We start from the raw sequence: 7,358 nt of genomic DNA, 5'->3' as shown, positions 1-7,358 counted from the left end.
TTAGATGACCCCAGCCAGGTGCATGTCTAGCTTCCTCTTAAAGACCCCCAAGGTAGGGGAGAGCACCACCTCCCTTGGAATCCCATTCCAGATTCTGGCAAACCTTATCATAAAGAAGTTCTTCCTGATGTCTTAAATCTGCTCTCTGTTCTTCCTGATGTCTTAAATCTGCTCTCTGTCAGTTTGTGGCCATTGTTCCTAGTTACTCCAAGGGGTGTCCTGGTAAATGGAACATCTCCTATTCCTTGCTGCCCTCTTGCCCCTTCCTCCCCCCCCCCCAATTAATTTGTAGGTGGCTACAAGGTCACCTCTCAGTCTTCTCGGAGGCTGAAGAGATCCAGGTCTCTCAATCTCTCCTTGTAGGGCTTTGCCTGCAGGCCCCTAACCATATGAGTGGCTGTCCTCCTGAACCCTTTCGAGGTTGTCCACATCCCTCTTGAAGTATAGCACCCAAACTGGATGTAGTACTCCAACTGCGGCTTGACCAATGCTGCATAGAGTGGAAGTATCACCTTCCTAGCCCTGTTTGTCTTGCACCTGCTAATGCATGATAACATGCAGTTTAGCTTTACTGATCACTTCATCACATTGACAACTCGTTCATCTTGGTGTCAGCTATGACTCTGACTCAGATCCCTTTCTGCTGCTGTGCTGCTGAGAAGGTCTTCCCCCAGCCTGTAAGTGGTGATTCCTTCTTCCTAGGTGCAGCACTTCGCACTTGTCTTCGTTGACCTGCATCCTATTCTGTTCTTCCCACTTTTCCAACCTGTCCAGATCTGCCTGGATTCATTCCCTATCCTCTAGTGTGTTAACTTTACCCCATAATTTGGTGTCATCTGTGAATTTGGACAGAGTGCTCTCCACGCCCTCATCCAAGTCGCTGAAGACATTGAACAGCACAGGTCTAAGGACCGAGCCTTGTGGGACTCCCCTGCCCAAATCTTTCCAGGTCAATACCAACCCATCCATCACTACTCTCCGGGTGTGACCCCTAAGTCCATTTGCTACCCACCTGACCATGTAAACATCTACATCACATATGCTCAGTTTATTTATGAAAATAGGATGAGATACTGTATCAAAGTCTTTCTTAAAATTCATGTAAATGAAATCTACCTTGACTCCTGCATCTAAGCATTTTGTGACCTGGTCATAAAAAGGAACCCGGTTAGTCAGGCAAGATCTACCTGCTATGAATCCATGCTGGTTGCCCTTCAGCATTATTTTTCCCGTTGAACTCCCACAAATGTGATCCTTAATTTATTCAAAGGTTTTCCCAAGGATTGAGGTGAGACTAACTGGTATAAAGTAACCCGGATCCTCCTTCCTCACCTTCTTGAAAATAGGGACCACATTGGCCCTTTTCCAGTCCTCTGGGACCTGACCTGAGCACCATGAGTGCTCAGACAACCATGCCAGTCACTCTGCTATGACACTGGCCAATTTCTTCAGCATCCTTGGATGAAGATCATCTGGGCCTACTGACTTTAATTCATTCAATCCTTCCAAGTGCCTCTTCACCAAGTTGGCACTAATAGTTGGTGGGCTGGTATCCCTTTTGTGCTTATCTATGATCCAATTAGGAGATTTGTCTTGATCAGCGTTCAGGAATACAGAAGCAAAACACTCATGGAAGAGCTCAGCCTTGCTCCTCCTATCTGTCACTAATTGCCCCAGTTTGTCCTGTAGGGGTCCTATGCTACCCTGCACCTTCTTTTTACTCCTTATATACTTGAAGAAGGACTTTTTGCTGTCTTTAATTTTTGTTGCCAGCCTAAATTCTATTTCTGCTTTGGCCTTTCTGACTGCCTCCCTGCAAGTGTGGGCCAAGTAGGTATACACTGTCTTGGTAGCTACCCCCTGCTTCTATAGACTATATGCTTTTTTTGCCTTTAGGCTTTCCTGGATTTCCCTGTTCAGCCAAGAGGATTTCTTGGCCCCTTTGCCAACTTTCCTGTGCAATGGGATTGTCTCCTTCTGTGTGCAAAGGATTGCTCCCTTCCTAGACTCCCATCTTACCAATGCTCCTGTTCTTCAGTGCCTCAGTAACTAATCTCCTGAGCACACTGAAGTTAGCCATTCTGAAGTCTAGCACTTCTGCCCTACTGTTTTATTCTGCTCTCTGCTTCCTGCCCAATCAGCCTCTATGCAGCTTGTCATCTCCCCAATCTGCTCTGTGCCACCTATATCGCTTCTGTCCCACAGGTTGCCCAGCCATGACCTAGTTAATCTCTTTTCCCTGAAGAAGCATCAAATAATAGACTATCCCTGACATGTTTAGCTAATATATTTTTAAAAGTCTTCAGTTGAGGAGTTTCCACAAATCACTTTGAATGCCTGTTCCTGTTGATTGTTCATATAATTAGCAATTTTTTCTTTGTATTTAATACAAATTGCTTGCGCTGCAAGCTTAGCCAGTATTTTCATATTCTATCCTCATGGACATGGAGAACCATTGATCACCATCCTTTTTATAATGCCCTTTTTACATATTGGAAGACTTGCTATAGCAGCCCTTAAGTCTTCTCTTTTCTAAACAAAATATACCCAGTATCTTCATCCTTTCTTCATAAATTATATTTTCAAAACTTATTCTCATGTTTGTTGTTTTTCTTCTCAGGTCTCTCCAGTTTTTCTACATCTTTCTTAGTGCTATAAACTGGATACAGTTCTTGAGTGAAGTCTCACCAGTGCCAAGGATAGTGTTTTGTTTATATTTCTGTTAATATGTCCAGAATGAGATATGACCCTTTTTGCATTGCATTAGAGACTCAAATTCAGCTTGTTGTTTACTATAACCCCAAGATCCTTTTCTATGGTTACTGCTGCCTAGCAAGAAACTCCCCATTTAAAAAAATTTTTTTTTTTGTGCACTTGATTTCTCCTTCCTTAGTACTGTATTTACTCAAAAGGCACGGGGTTTTTTCCTCCAATCAACATGGGGGGAGAAGTCCTTTGTCTTGCATTTGCATACCAGGAAACCTTACTAAATACATTATCTATTGTTAAACTGCTACCAAAAGTAGCTTGTGCTCAGTACTGGAAACCAACTATAAAGCTGGTTAAATGTAGCCAATATTGAGTATACCTATAAAACATATGGCTTATATGGGGCAAACATACTGACAGGGAACTTTTTTTTTTTTTGTGTGGCCCTTAAAAATGGGCAGGTGTTCCCTCCACAGGGAACTGTTAGCCTAGCTAATATCTCAAAAGATACTAGAATAAATTAGTAAAACAATCAATCTATAAACACCCCCAGATTTACTTTCCCCGATGTACCAGTAGCAAAGGGACAAATGCAAGGCAAACCTCCAATAATTACACTCTGTACCTGGAAAATTATAAACATTTATAATTTTTCCATATATAGCATCTAATTACTAGTGAGTCATCATATATTTGAGTAAATACAGTAGTACTTGACCTTTGTCTTTTGTTGAAGTTCATCTTTTTTTTCTCTATTTTTTATTCATATAATTTTGAATTCTGATGCCATCCTTCAGAACATCTGCAATCCCCGCCACTTCATATAATCTGAAAATGTTATAAGCATATCATCCAGCTCACTAATCAAAATACTGAATGCGACTGGGCCTTGAAAGCTACTGTAAGTCCAGTTGTTTTAATCAGTTTTGCATCCACTACTTTGTGATTTCTTACAGATTTTTTATTTTTTTAGTTTGAAACGGTGCTGCTGCATCAAACCATGACCAAAATCAAGATACGGTCCATATACATTTCTTTTCCTGTTTACCAGTTGACAGTTATTCTGGCAAAAAAGAAATAAGACTGACGCAATTTGTTCCTGATAAATCTATGGTGGCTATTTTTCATAGTCTCATTCTCTAAGTGCTTACACATTTGTTTTAGTAATTTATTCTAGTATCTTTTGAAATATTACCTAGGCCAACTGGTTTCTAATTGCTGACTCCGCTTTGTCAAAAAGAAATGCCAGGCAAATGACTCTGTTTAAACTTCTGCTTCCTCTCCAGAACTTTGGCAACTGATTACAGGACTGCTTACTCTGTATTCTTATGATCCAGAGGGGAGGTACTTAGCTGATCAGGTTGCCTAACTCACCCCAAATATATTGAATTTAGTACAAGGTCAATACTGACTAATTTCCACTCTCAAATGTGACAGGTGGTGGTGCTCACTTTTTGCATAGCAGTCTACTTGTTAGAGCAGATAGTGAGAAGCCTGGCGCATGGCTTTTCTCAAATCCCTATTTCCCACTTCCAACAAAGGTGGCCTGACCACGAGGCTATAAAATAGTTTGAGTGGAAGTGCTCTCCTGCTGGAGAACGGCGTGTTTCCTGTTGAAGCTCGCTCGCTTGGCAGGCAAGAGTGGAAGATTAAAAAGCAGAAATAGGTCCAACTGCCAGGATTCTGGTGCACAAACCTAAGCCAGGATATTTATGGAATTGTTTGAGGCCAAAATGGAAATGCCCGAGTCTGGGCACTTAAACATTTTGTGGCTGGAGAAGCAGGATCAGATTAGAACACATTTTGTGATTTTTAAGGCTGAATTTCAGTACCTGTGTCCCAATTAAGCAGCCCCGAGAATGATTTGATCTAGTCTTTTTATCCCTGTGCTGTTTTATATGCCTTACTTCCGTTTTTATGTAGTTTTCTTTCAGATTTTTCCAAGTCCTAAAAGCTCCTGTACAAGATGCACACAGGGCTATAATTCCTTTCTGTCTTCCATGCTGGGATAATTTTCTGCTTTGCCTTTCAGTCTCTTGCAAATATTGCTGGCTGTCCTGCACTCTATACCCTTTAAACCAGTGGTTTTCAAACTGGGGAATGCAGTACTTTTTCAAAGGGTACATCTAAATTTTAATGGGAGTGGTGGAGCTTCTGATTGGTTCACATGTTGTGAGTAATGGCATTGACAACACTCTTCCTATGAATGAGCATGCAGAGATTAGCAAGTGTAGGGAGCATGAGCAGCAATATTTTTGTAGATAAAGTAATATGCAATCAAAGTCTGAAAATCTCTGCCTTAGATTATCTTTCCAAGAAACTTTACCTAAGTTCTTTTAATAAATGTGGACAAACTCAGAAAAGAATTACACTTACTGTATTGCAAACAGGAATTAACTCTTAACTATCTTCTGCAATGGGATCCACTGCAAAAGCAGCCTTTGTGTTCATTCTGCACTCTGGTCACCCCCTCCTCTCCCTGAGTACTGCCCTGTCTTCTCTCACCTGCTATGACTTGATACAAATACAAATTTGAGAGGCAGTCCTCAGGCTACTGGAGTGAGACTCTAGCTGCCTCATTCCAGTCTATCATCAGGCCCCTTCTTTTTGTCCCAGTTGTCAACTAAATCATCCTTGAGCAAGGCATCACTACCACCCATTGTCCTCTATCTGCCAACTTTAATCCTTTCACCAGAAATGTTCTGAATATAAAACTGATGAAGTGGTTATTGCAACTACCTGCAGAGACCCTAGAACTACGGTAGAGGTGTGTGACTTGTTTCTATGAGCAGTTCATCATCTTTGAACACTAAGGGTGACAATTTAAATAACAATATGGTTAACTGTGTCCTTTCTAATTGTTTCAACAGAAACGTAGATCTAACACACATACATATTGTTGGCTGTAGTAACAGATACTGAAGCCCAACTAGTGTTGAGGGATATTGGGAAATATATGTCCTTCAAATGTTAAAGTTTTCTCTCAAAAGAAAATGGTGGCAACATGTAGACACACCCTGTAGATCTCCCTTTGTTGTAGGCGGTGTGGGGGAGATCTAATAGATCTATCTAGAGCGCATTAAACTGCTCTTCTGGAATGTTACACCGTGTTTCTGGCTGCGCTTTCTCTCGTATCCATCCCTCTCATCAATCTCCTCCAGGTCCCTAACCATGCTTGGCCATCTAAGGCACCAAAAGAAGGAAGCTCAATGATGGAGTGTTTTGTGATCATGGAACCTATTTTCACTTCCTTTTTCCTCATATATCTCTGAGTAGAGTTCCTCTGGGCATTGTCTGCCAGCTTTTTGGAGGCCTTTTGGGAAGCAGTGGCCGCTGTTGGATACTCTCTGTTCAGTGACCCCCATCTCCAGAGCCCTCCTTTTAGATTTTTGACCTCACTTCTGCCCCTAGGCTTGTGGGCTCACTCTGAGCCTAAGCCCACCCACACCAGGAATGCCCAAAATGTAGCCAAACCCTGTAGCTTTCCTTAGATAAATGTCACCAGTGCATTTTCTGTGCTAATTATCAATATGCTGCAGAATTTAAGGGAGAGGTGAAAAGAAACTAGAAGTGTCATTAAAATATGTTGCAATGGGATTACTCTGATGTTTATAACTGTATAGAATCATAGAAGGGGCACTGAGGACAACAGGGTATCCTGCTGCCTAATTTGGGTCTCCAGTCTTATGTTTGTTATAGGGCTGTGAGTGAGTAATCACAGCAATTAGATTTGCTTGTAGGCAAATAGCACACATCTTATGTTTGTTGGATGATGTGATGTCGGGAGAGAGCTTTTCTGTTTTTGTAACCTAGCTCTGCTTTTATCATTAATGTGATAAAAGATTAAAAGAGCAAAGTTCTTCTTCAGCATTCACCAGCTGACTCTCATATTTCTCATCTAGACTGCTTATGTGGTTGCACTTACAGTAGAGACCCATGAGGACACAAACAACCATGCGACTAATGTGCTGCCTGTGATTTGGGTTAGGATCCTCCAAGAGGCTTCAATGGCACATGCTACATCTATACTGCCTTTGGAGCATGCTAAAGAAAACTGCAATGAGGCATAAGACCCCCATGCAGCAGGTGCTAAACCCCAAATGACTTATTGCCATGCACCTAGCACCACTCCTGGGCAGCTGCATTACCTCAGTTTGGGGGGGCAGCTAGTGAGAATCCATACTTCACTGCAGTGCTTCCTAGCATAGTCCACAGGTGGGGTACACATGTCTTTAGGAGTTTGAGTCCTCCTGAGGTCTAGCTGTTTCCTAATTACAGACATTTGGGGATGTTAGAGGGAGGTTGAATTGATTCAAAATGGCTGCCCAATATCAGGTAAGTCAGGATGGGGGACGGGGAGGCTAGCTGGGAGGTTGGGGGTCCAGCAGGCTGGAGGGGGTTGGGGAGTCTGCTGGGGGATGAGGGGGCAGGCACAACCTGAGGGTGGATTAGGGGGGCAGGCATTACCTGTGGGTCGGGTTCCCCTCTCATGAACCTACACCCCCACTCCTGCTACCCCTTCTTCCACCGGGACTTACTTCCTTGGCTCAGTGAATGCTGATAGAAGTGGCTACACCCCAAGTGGTTTGTGGGATGGGGTTTGAGAGGCCTGGCTGGTGGAGGGGAGCAAAAAAATAGACCAGAGTGGG

Source organism: Alligator sinensis, unplaced genomic scaffold (assembly GCF_000455745.1).
Source record: "Alligator sinensis unplaced genomic scaffold, ASM45574v1 scaffold528_1, whole genome shotgun sequence".
Classification (NCBI taxonomy): domain Eukaryota; kingdom Metazoa; phylum Chordata; order Crocodylia; family Alligatoridae; genus Alligator; species Alligator sinensis.
The sequence above is the reverse complement of the archived record's forward strand: the minus strand, read 5'-3'. Positions refer to the sequence as shown.